The 12344-nt window shown below is 42.7% G+C and overlaps 1 long non-coding RNA gene and 2 gene segments (V, D, J or C); 2 read left to right on the forward strand and 1 right to left on the reverse strand.

The window, feature by feature from the left end:
• The window catches only part of LOC106009314 (Ig lambda-1 chain V regions MOPC 104E/RPC20/J558/S104-like), a 505149-nt gene that overhangs the window by 472863 nt on the left and 19942 nt on the right, over positions 1–12344 (forward strand).
• Positions 1–12344, forward strand: part of LOC101712340 (immunoglobulin lambda variable 2-18-like) — a 153861-nt gene that overhangs the window by 125886 nt on the left and 15631 nt on the right.
• Positions 2310–6721, reverse strand: LOC110348875 (uncharacterized). Its single transcript, XR_002394463.2, has 3 exons — positions 6528–6721; positions 6134–6228; positions 2310–5414 (listed from the first exon to the last, which is right to left on the reverse strand). It is a non-coding gene; the product is annotated as an uncharacterized LOC110348875 (long non-coding RNA).

Here is a 12344-nt window from a genome sequence, read left to right on the forward strand (position 1 = left end):
TGAAGCTGGGGGAATAAAATACACATGCACACTGTCATCTGTTCCACAGCCATGGTTTCTGTCCATGAAAAGAATAGAGAAGAGCTTCCACGTTGGTGGTGCATATGGTGCACCTGCAGACATTCTACTCTGCTGTAGAACATTCCACCACTGGTACAGAAGTGGCCAATGAGATGACTTCATGTCTGGATTATGGATCTATTTCTCCCTTCCAGGATTCATCCAAATGTTATGGGGGCAGACCCATAAATTACATGGTATAAAATTAACCTGAACCACAAGTTCCTTAGATATTTAAAGGTGGCAAGAGACTATGCCATTCCCACCCTAAGATGTAATTATTTTATAAATCTGTGTAGGGTAGAGATAGGGGAAGACTCAGAATTTGTCCTCTGTATAAAGGTCTACTTAGGTAATGGCTTAGTATTTCCTACACATATGGTCTGTGTTGCAAACACCACACTCTGTCCTTGTAGGTGAAAAGCACCACTGACAAACTTATAGGAGTGGGTTTAACTTTTGCAAACACAGTCAACAGCCATAATTCACTGATCTTGATATTTATATTGCTCTATTGTTCTGGGAAAATTCTCTATTGGTCTTCTTGCCGTAGATTCTAATTAAGAAATTTGACTTGGTTCTAGTAATTGTTTGAGATGGTATTGGGAGAGCTACCTTCAAACTCCCTTCAATATTTATGATGAAAGAATCAACAGAATCCATGCTGACTTCCTCTCCACTAGATCCAAGGATGCTAAACCCTCCCCGCTGCCCCAGCCAGGTCAGACATCAGGACAGTCAGTCGTTGTTCTTTACAAATGTACCCATGCTACTTCTGATGGCCACATGTATTCACATAGCCTGTCATTTTGGAATGTTGTCCTTCCTATTACTATCAAACGCCCATTTCTGTTAGAGCCTCTTGCCCTCTACACTGGGCCACAGAGCCCTTCAGGGATGTAGGATGTCCTCTCACCTGCATGGGCTTCAACCATTTGCTGAAAAGAATGATTTCCAGGTCTTTCCGAGGACATAGTCATCTGTGAGCAATGGCCTTAACTATGGGACCAATGAATGAAGGAGAACTCCTAGGTCTGCAGGGCTGCTCCTCGCCTCTCTGTGTTCTGAAGACTGAGGCCTTCTCTGGAAACCACAAAACTCCTCCAGCTGCAGCTCTGAGTTCAGGCTGATTTGCATAATGGGCAGCTCTTTCCATCAAGGGGGAAAGAGGCCTAGAAGAAAGCCAGCCCACCCTGGGCTTCAGGAGCACCTCCACCATGGCCTGAATGCTCTAGTCCTTGGTCTCTTCTCTCACTGCAAAGGTTCTGCCCCAGGACCCCCACCTACTCACCCAGCCCAGTGCTCTGGGATGAGCCTGGCCCTGATTCTGAGCTTAACAGAGCCTTGTCTGAGCTTAGCAGGATGCTCAGAAACCTGCTACAGAATTGGAGCTATGGGGCTGAAGTCCTTATGCTGTACTGGCTAACTTGAGTGAGCCTAAGAGCCTGCAGCTGCCAGCAAGAAGGGTTAGATTTGCTCATGCGTTCAGAGGCACCATCCTCCAGCCAGGCTCATGGGCCATTGAGGCTAAGATTGATGGGAGGACCCCCTTTAGAGACAGAGGATTCCTAGAGCTCATCTAGGCTAGAGTTGAGGGAAGTTCCTGGAATGTGCCTTTATTGTCAATTCCACCTCTCTTTTTCTTTCCTTGCAACCTCTGTGGACTCCTACAAGTTGCCACAGTCATCCATAGTATCAGTAGCTCCAATATAGTCATGTCACACGCTTTGAAGATAAACCAGTGACAACTATATACCTTGGTACCAACAGAAGCCAAACCAGGTCCCTGTACTGATCATCTATGATGACAGCAACAGGCTTTCAGGGATTCTTAACCAATATTTTGGTTCTAGCTTGGGAAACAAGAGCACCCTGGCCATCCACAGGGCATGGACCACAGACAAGGCTGACTACTGGTGGCAGCGGGAGTAGCTTTCAGTGACTCACAGTGACCCAGACACATGGTTGTGCGGGAGAGAAACCTCCTTGCCCAGTATTGACTCTCACTCTCACCTGCCCTCTAAGCAAATACCATGTCCTTGGCCTCCACTTACTCTGCTGCTCTCTCCTGCAGCTCAAGCTACAGGACAAGAGTGCAGATATCCACTAGAAACATGGTTCTCTCACAGAATTTGTGGCATTTTTTTAATTCAAGATCTTGTCTTCAATCCCTGTCCTACAGACACTGGTTAACGCGGCGGGGCGGGACGGGGGGGGGGGTCCTCTAGAAAGCTTGGTTCCTGCATCTTCCACACAGGAAAATTAAATAACAATCAACTGACAATTACAATTAGATCTTTAGGTGTGTAATTTACATTTCATGCTAATAAACCACAAGCTGTTAATAGACAATACTTTATGGCCCAGATCCATAAGACCTAAGTGCTAATCCAATGATTCTTCTTTCTAGGGTAGAAAGTTCATGATGTCCCTGCTCTAGTTGCTTCTAATCTAGACTATTTTGCCCTTGGGAATTCTGATCAGCACCAAATGGCACACTCAGCCAGCTTTCTTCCCAGGAGCCCATCAAACCCAGGTAAGGTGCATCAGCGCCGCCTTCAGACACCAGTTCAAACCAAAAGAGAGGAGCTGTCTGCTCCCTGACCCAAATTTTGAGCTAATGATTTTCCGACTCTCCTGCTCAGCCTAGGCTCTTCCCAGTGTACCCAAAGCAGGTGATTATTATGGATCAGGACCTCCCTGGTCCTGATCTTATCTCTTTCTCCCTGAGTGACCTTGGGATTATCACTCCCTCTCAGTCCCTTTCCTTCCCTGTGAAATGTACTCCCCAAATTCTGTCATCCCAGGTCAGGGAAGGTCTAGCACTTTTGGGGGAACAGTGAAAGACCACCCATAGGAGATTAGAGAGCCAGACAGGACCACTGGCTGTAGCTTAAGTTTCTAGCTGCCTGGTGGGTATGGGTACATACCTGTCTTCACTCCCTGGTAAACAAAAGGAAATGCTATGGGACTGGGCTGAACACACTTGTGTCTCATCTGCCCCTGCCCCACAGCACCATCCTGCAGGCTCAGTGGCTGCCAAAGAACCCAATTTATTACCTGGAAAATCTCACCATCCCTGTCTGCACATCTTTTCTACCGTGAGAATACTTCACATAGGAGAAAGTCTGACTTTGGACTTGAACCTGATTTCCAGGGGTTCAGGTTCCCATCCTCACACACCCTCTTCCCTAAGGACATACAGACTTAGCTCTCCCCACACAAGTGCTATGTCAACTTTCTCCTCCAATGCAAAGATAGTTCCAGGGACACCTTTGCAGTGAGCTGCCCCAGCCTCAGGTTATAACCTGACTTGCCTGTCACTCTCTGCCTCATCATTCTACTAATTATCTCCATGTCCCTATCCATTTCATGGTTCTTTCACTAACATTATTTTGCTTAATTGATCCATATATGTTTGTTATTTTCTTAATGGTTTAAGAATTTATTTTTATTCCAAGAACATTTGCATGAAAAAAACAAAAAACAGAGACATGAACAGATGGGGAGGATAATTTTACTCCTTCTTGTATTTAACAATTCCATGCAAGACATGGGAACTTCCTCAGTATCTGTTTCACCATCTTTATCATCTTAGCCTTTCTTTTTTGTTGATTTAAGGCATCAAGATGCCTGTGCAGTTCCAAACATGACATCATATTCAAGATGGAAAATGATACAAAAACCAATATGTTCCTTTCCTCCTCAAGAGCAAAAGTTCCCTTAGAAGAAATGCAGCAGACAAGAGTGTTCCACCCATGGACTTTCACTGGGTCCTGGCTGTCTGGGACCTGGGAAACATGTCTGGCTTATAATAAACAGATAAGAAAATGCGCAGGTACAAGCTGTTGGGACAGTCTGCTGGGACTGCAAACTATGCCATGGCCTCACCCACAAGAGGAAAGCCTGCTGAGTTCATGCTGTATTCACAGGATGGAATGGGGCTCAGACTGCAGTGATCTGAGTAAATATTTGTGGTGAGTGGTCTCTTTTGTGTGTCTTTAGTGCCACCACTAAAAGCTACCACTGTGCAACATGCGCTTGTATCACCTGCATTCATCACCATGGGGACTCAGCCTCTGAGTCCGAGTCACTCAGCACAAAGCTCCCCCAAGGCCATACCCATGCACACCAATAGCCTTACAGAAAGGTTTAGAGACACCTCAGGTGAGCCCTGACCTTTCCTCCAGATGACTACTTTCTTATGTAACAAGAGCCCCTCCTGCCTAATCATGAGGCAGGCAGAAGCCAAAAGAGGAAGAGAAATTCCTCACTTTATGGACAGTAGGCCAGGAATCAAGGAATGATGGAACTGAGCAGCAAATTCTTAATCTACACTTGGGTCATCGATACCCCTGGGGCCTCCAGCAGTGTGAAGTGGCCACCAGGGGCCAGCAGAGAGTCACCTGGGGAAGAGATGGATTTCTAACCTGAGGGAATTCTAACATGCAGGTGAGTTAATGACGGAGACCTGGAGAAAGGTGTCATTTTTCTACAGCATTGTCCTTGACACTTATATACAAATTCTTTAATGTCTATCTCTCAGATCAGCCTCGTACAATTTGCCCTGTTGTCTGCTACATGCAAAGGAAATTCTTCCTACCTACCCACTCTCCCCTTCCTTCCCCAATTCATTCCCATCCCACTAAACTTGGTCTCTGTCAGTCACTTTTCAACCCCCAGATCTCACCTCTACAGGGTGGTTATACATGTAGGAGAGGGTTAGGAACCTTGGCATGTGACCTGGAGAAAAAGCTGGCATTTTTCAACTGTATCTTCTCCACATTGATGTAAATATTCTTTGGTCTGTGTGTCTCTCCAATCTGGCCTTTGTACAATTTGTCTGTTACTCTGGCAGAGGTCCAGGTGCTTCATTTTCCTCTAGACCGGTGATGATGAACCTTTTAGGCATGGTGTGCCAAACTCCAACCCAAAACCCACTTAGTTATCACAAAGTGCCAGCACTAAAATTAAACCTGAATTCTGAGATTTAAGTTTAGAAAAAAACAACTCATACATTAACATTTTTTGTCTTACAAGAAAAACAAATAACAAGCATCCCATAGGTTTGCCACCAGTGGGCCTAGACCACCACGTGTGCTGAAGCTCTGCAGCTTTTACTCTGTATTTGAGCATGAAGTGTAGAACCTGCCAAGAGCTACAGGCTATATGAGACACAGCCCCCCTATGTTGTGCATGTGGAGCTCAAACCAAGGAAAGACAGTTATAGCACCTTACTGGATCTTTAAATGTTTCATTTATACTTAGCTGGGGAAGATTTTATTCCTGCAGTGCAGCCCAAGAGCAGAAATCTGGGGCAAGATCACAAACTTGGCTGAGTCTCTTACTGTCACCTGTAGAGTAGTTTACATACTGCAGTCAAACTCACCTCTGAGCTCCGCATGGCCAGGCAAGCCCAGAAGGGAGACTAACATGCATCCTGGAGTAGGGATATCACCCAGACTTTGGGACCAGCAGGTGAGGAAGCACCTCATGGAATCAGGCTGGGTCTGCTAGGCTTCTCCCTTCCCCTCTCTTCGTCCCTGCTGCTGAGCCCAGCTCTGGAAACCACGAAGTTCACCCAGAAATAGCCCTGAGCTCAAGCTGATTTACATAACAGGCAGCTCTCTCCAGTAAGGAGATAAAAGAGGGCTGGGAGGAAGCTAGTGCTGCCTGGGGCTCAAGAAGCTGCTTCAGGGACACCTCCAACATGACCTGGGTGCCCCTCCACCTCAGCCTCCTTGCTCATGGCACAGGCAGTACCCCAGGGCTCTGGGAACTGCCTTGCCCTGCCTGTATGGGCAGGATGCTTGGAAACTTGTTGCAGGATGGAGGCTGTTGAGCTGATACCACCACACTGTGCTCCCTGCCTATGTGAGCTTTTGGGGCTGCAGATGCCAGGAAAGAAGGGCAGGATTGCTCCTGGACTCAAATGTTCCATCCTCTAGCCAGGGCTATGGGCCACTGGGGCTGGGATTTAGGGAGGGGGAACCCAAGGGACCCCAAGAATCCCAGATGTGCTCCAGGCCACAAAGGGGTGAAGGCCTGGAAGGTCTTCCATTGCCAGTCCCACCTCTCCTTCTCTCTCCTTGCAGGCTCTGTAGTCTCATATGTGCTGAGGCAGCCATCCTCAGTGTTGGTGACCCTGGGACAGACAGCCAGGATGACCTGTTGGGGAAATGGCATTGGAAGCAAAACTGTACAACAGTACCAGTGGAAGCCAGGCCAGGCCCCTCTGCTGGTCATTTCCTATGATGACACCAGGCCCTCAGGATCTCTGATTCTCTGGCTCCAAATCTGGGAATACAGCCATGATGACCATCATCAGCGGGACCCAGGACAATGATGAAGCTATTGCTTGCAGGTGTGGAACAGCACAGATAAAGCTCAGTGACACAGACACGCAGGGAACTGAGACACAAACTTGCCACCACTCTGGCTCCCATAGCCACTCCCAATCTGCTCACACTGACAGGAGAGAGCCTGCTTCAGGGAAGGGAAGTTTCTAGTCTTGTCCCTGCCTTCACATTCCTGAGAGATATGGAAAGTTCCCTGGATCTCTCCAGGCTCAGTTGCCTCCAGTGTAACCCCAGCAGCTCCTAAGAACACAAAAAGCTTGTTAATCACATGACACAAGTTTCCATAGAGAGGAGAATTCCACTGTGACAGAGTCTTCTTTATGACTCAGCAGGAAGAAGACAAGGAATGGTCTTAGGTTGGAGGATACACACTTGAGTGGTTTAAGGCAGGTCTGTCAAGAAAGGAACTGCCTGATCAAGCCTGCGCCAGTCAGGCACATCCCCGGATGCCGCAGAGGGGTCCCTGGTCACAGGGAACCCGCCCCATCCAGCCCATGCCCCCAGCAGCGATCTACTTAGCAGTGCAGATGCCTGCAGGAACCCCCTCCCGCTCCTCTGGCCTCTTGGCTGTACTGCCACCTGGTTCCACACTACAAAGACACAGGGGACACTGGACCACCAGACCACCGTACTGGGTAAGTTGGAGGGATCATCACCTCCCATTGGAACCAGGACTATCTTCAGGGGAAGGGCACCTGGAACCTGCAATAGAACCTTGCAGAGTTCAACCCTGCTGTAGGACAGGGAGCTCAACTTGGGACTTGCAGCCAGAAATCTGCCTGAATCTCACCGGTCTGCGACTGGCTTGCTGAGACTCATTGATTTATATCTGCACACTGCTACCCACATTGTCTACTGTGACAGCAGAGACACACCTTAAAGGAGGCCCTTCATTTTCATTTTTGTGTTTTTATTTCCAAAATTAGTATTATTGGTTTGTTTGGGTTTTTTTCCTCCTCTCCTCTTTAATTTTCTTTCCTACTCTCTGCAAATTTATGTTTTTCCTCTCCTTTTTTTCTTTCCTTTTTCTCTCTTACACTCACTCTCTTGCTATCCCACTTTGTTCATCTCCCTTTTTGTTCCTGTTCTGGCCCTCATTTGGATTTCTTCTTTATTTTTCTATTATTCTCTTTTTACTTCTCTCGACTGTGTCCTCTAGCCTCATAGCTAACCTTTCCCTATCCTTCTACTTAGCTATTCCTCCCTGCCCAACTCCTTCTAACTCCCCATCCGGAAGGGTAAAGTTGTTATATTGAGGAGTTTATTCACTATAATCATATGTTGGGTTTTGAAAATCATGATTTTGATTTAATTTACATGGTTAAAGGTGATAGATTAATAACTACAACAAAATGTAATTTTCTAAGCTGTACTTGTTGCTATGGTGTTGCTGATTGTATCACTTGGGCTAAGGTGTTGTTATTGATCTAGTCAGTGGTCCTTCCTGGTAAAAGGAGATACCCTCAGAGTCATTAGAGACTCAAAACTTAAAGACCAGCTATATCTGGAAGACACCTCTGAGAAGCAATCATTCCATAAGGGTTCTAGTTACAAGCAACAAAGATACTTACAATAAGCAATTTCTAAGTATCAACCCAGGGGTTAAACCAAGGACAGTACCAAAAAACAAAAATGAGAAGACATTTAAGCAAGGCACAAACTCAGACTTCCAACCCACCAACGGTAAACCCTGGGGGAAACGAGATGGAAAAGTATGATAATCAACCACCTGGACACCCTGAACTGATACCACAGGAAGTAAAAAAACAGATAAATGAGGCTCTAGAAAAATTCAAAGCAGAAATAATCTCCCAGACATCTACAGAGACGGTGAACAGAATAAAAGACATGATTAGAGGCTCTAGAACAGAAACAGATTAAAAAAAATAGATGAGCTCAGAAACATGCTGGAAGCCATGAATACCCAGCATAAGAAAGAAATGGAAACCATGATTGCCCAACATAAGAAAGAAATGGAATCCATGAAACAGATTCAAACAGATATTCAGGAGATCAAAAACTCCACTGAAAGTATCCACAGCGGATTAAGGAAATTTGAAGACAGAATATCAGATATAGAAGACAGGATTGTGGTTAAGGACCATGAAAACAAGGATTTTTTAAAAATAGTAAGGGACCACGAGACATCAATCCAGCAGCTGCTAGACGATGCAAAGAAGAATAACATAAAACTGATAGGAGTCCACGAAAAAACCGGAGAAAGTACAATTGACATAAAAAAAAAACTGTTCACAGGAGTAATAGTGGAAAACTTCCCAGACAGCGGTAGAGAATTGGACATACAGATAAGTGAAGCATATAGAATTCCAACAACCCATGATCAAAAAAAATCTACATCTAGACATATAATAGTCAAGATCCCAGAAACCCAACAGAAGAACAAAATCCTACAAGCAGTTAGAGAAAAGAAACAAATCACCTACAAAGGAAAGCTCATTAGAATCACGGCAGATTTCTCAATAACCTCAAGTCAAGGAGAGCCTGGAGTGAAGTATTTCAAGCCTTAAAAGAAAATAACTTCCAATTTGGACTGTTGTATCCTGCAAAATTATCTTTCAAATTGATGGGGAAATAAGATACTTTCATGACAAAGAGCACCTCAGGAACTTCATGAATATCAAACTGGCACTCCAAAAAATTTTAGACAATACCCTAGGAAAAGACAATGAGGATCACAACCCCAGGAAACCCACAGAATGAATCCACTGGGCATGACAAATTAAAAACAAAGGGGGAGAAGCCAACAAAAGAAAAAGTCATGACAAGGCTTTTAAAACTTTTAACTTCATCTCCCTAATGAGTGTATAATTCAATCTTGTTATTGTACTCATTGATATTTTTCTGATTCTAGAGTTGCACACCTTTCCTTGTGCTATACCGGCTATTTATCAACTTCTTATGTCTACTTTTTAATTGGGCTATTAATGAGCTCTAAGAATTCTTTATATATTCTGGTCATAGGTTATGTGCATTGGAAATATGGCCTGTTTAAGGACTACTTCTCATTTTAATGATGTCATTTAAAGTTCTAGATTTTGATGGAATCTCATTTATCAATTTTTTTCTTTTATACATTATGTCTTTTGTATACTAGGTAGTTCTTGCCAACCCTGAATTCATAAACATTTTCCCTTATAATTTCTTCTTAAAGTTTTATACTTTTAGGCTTTCATATTTAGGTTCATAGATCCCTTCAAGTTATTTTCATGTATGGAAATAATGGGTTGAGGCTAATTTTTTATATATGGATACCAGGTGTTCTACTGCCGTTTGCTGAAAACACTGTCTCTTCCTCAGCTCTTGAATTGAGTTTGTATTCTATAAAATGCTAATGTTAAATAATCTTTCAAAACTCAGTGGATCATATATGTGTGGTTCTATTTCTAGATTCTCTGTTTTATTCCAGTGATCTATATGTCTTTCCTTACACCAACACTGCCTTGATTACTGTAGCTTTAGAAGAAGTCTTAAAATTAGGTACTAAACATCTTCCAACACTGTTTTTTTTAACTTTTCTAGGTCCTTTGTACTCCTACATAACTTTTAAATTCCAATATCCAATTCTTCATTTATAGCAAGTATACACAGACATGAATTTTTATATACACCTTGTCTTTTCTAATCCTGCTAAATTCAAATACAAATTCTAGGGGCTCCTAGAGATTTCTTAGTATTTTCTCTGTAGATGATCATTTTATCTACATATAAAGAATTTGCTTCTACCTTGCCAATCCTATCCTAATTGTGTCATTTTATTTCCAGACTGTTTTGGTTGGGCCTAGGTTTCAAAGTTTAATGGACAAATAAAGAGTAAGCATATCTGCCCTTGCTCCCCACCTTAAGGAGAAAGCATTGTATCTTCTCCATTCATATAAGACATTCTCACTGAAACTATGGAGTATATGTCTTTAATCTGTTGAGAAGTTTCTGTTCTACTTCTAGTCTCCTGATAGCTTTTACCATGAACAGCTGTAGAATTTAGTCCAATATTTTTTCTCCAACTAGTGAGAGGATCATATGGCTTTTTCCTTTCCTCTGTTAAAAGGATGACTTTTGGGGATGGATCTTCCAATGCTGAACCAACACTGCCATCCCTATAACAAAACCACTTCCTACATACCAGCAGATCTGACTTCTAATAGTTTGTTTTGTTAAACAAATTTCTATCTATGTTCATACTTTTTTCTTCTATTATCTTTATCCAGTTTTAGGATTAGCACAATGTTGAGTTCCTCAAATGAGGGGAGAAGTGTTCCTTCTTTTTTCTGCTTTAATTGTTTGATATAATTTATCAGTTAAAATGTATATGAGCCTGCTGTTGTCATATAGGTAGGTTTTCAAGCTAGGAATATACTTTCTTTAATAGGTGCTATTCAAATTTTATATTTCCTCCAGAGTTAGTTTCATTAATTTGTCTTCCAAGGTACTTCTTAGAAGTTGTCAAATTTATTTCAAAACAGATTTTTGAAATATGCTTCCTATATCCTTTTAAATTCTTTAAAATCTGTGGTAATGTCTCCTGGATCTTGATATTATAATTTAAAAACTGTACAATTGATATTGTGTAGTAAAAGTCTAAAGGTGCAGGGGAAGTGGGAGGGGTATGGGAAAGGAAAAAAGGGAAAAGAAAAAATTTGAGAAAAGGTAAAAAATGGAAACAAAGTGTTTGCAAATAGGGAAGGGTGGAGGGGGTGCAGGGAGGGCAAGGGAAGGGGAAGAAAAAGAACCAAGATATTCATGTAAAGGTACAAGATCCCAATGATGAATGTAACTGTATCTTATACTGAAAATGTACCAATAAACTTAATGGGAATAAAAGTGGAGGAGCTGAAGAACATGATGGAATCCCAACATAGGAAACAAATGGAATCCATAAAACAGATGCAAACAGATTTCCAGGACATTAAAAACTCCATTGAAACTCTATGCAGCAGAATGAGCCAATGTTAGGGCAGAATTTCAGATATAGAAGATAAGATTGCAGTTAGTGACTAGAAAAAGAAAAATTGCTTTACAATTGTAAGGGACCATAAGAAATCAATCCAGCAGCTGCTAGACAATGCAAAGAAGAATAACATAAGACTGATTGGAGTCAATGAAGAAAGAGGAGAGAGTGCAGATGGCATGAAAAAACTGTTCACAGAAGTGATGGCAGAAAACTTCCCAAGCAGGGGAAAAGAACTTGACATGCAGATAAGTGAGGCATATAGCACTCCAACTAGCCTTGATCAAAAAAATGCACACGTAGGAATATAATTGTTAAGATTCCAGAAACCCAACAGAAGAACAAAGTTCTACAAGCAGTGAGAGAAAAGAAACAAATCGCATACAAAGTAAAGCCCATCAGAATCACAGCAGACTTTTCAACACGAACCTTCAATGCAAGAAGAGCTTGGAGTGACATATTGCAAGCCCTAAAGGAAAACAGCCTCCAACCCAGATTGATGTACCCTGCAAAACTATCTTTCAAGATTGATGGAGAAATAAGATACTTTCATGACAAAGAGCACCTTAGAAACTTCATGAATACAAAACTAGCACTCCAAAACATTTTAGACAAAATCCTAGGAAAAGACAACAAGGATCACAATCCCAGGAAGCACAGCAGAATGAACCCATCAGGCACGACAAGAAATTGAAAGCAAAGGGGGAGAATCCAAAAAAAAGAAAAAGTCATAACAATAAGTCAGTACATATCAGTTATAGCCATCAATGTTAATGGTCTCAACTCACCAATCAAAAGAAATAGACTGGCAGAATGGGTCAAGAAGCAAGATCCAACAGTACACTGCATATAAGAATCACACTAAATTCAAAAAGAAACTCATAGACTGAAATTTAAAGGGTGGAAAACAATAATCCATGAGACAGGAACCCAAAAAAAACCAGGAGTAGCTATCCTCT

This window comes from Heterocephalus glaber, unplaced genomic scaffold (genome assembly GCF_053883595.1).
Source record: "Heterocephalus glaber isolate CG9 unplaced genomic scaffold, H.glaber_assembly_v1.0 deba00001687, whole genome shotgun sequence".
Classification (NCBI taxonomy): Eukaryota; Metazoa; Chordata; class Mammalia; order Rodentia; family Bathyergidae; genus Heterocephalus; species Heterocephalus glaber.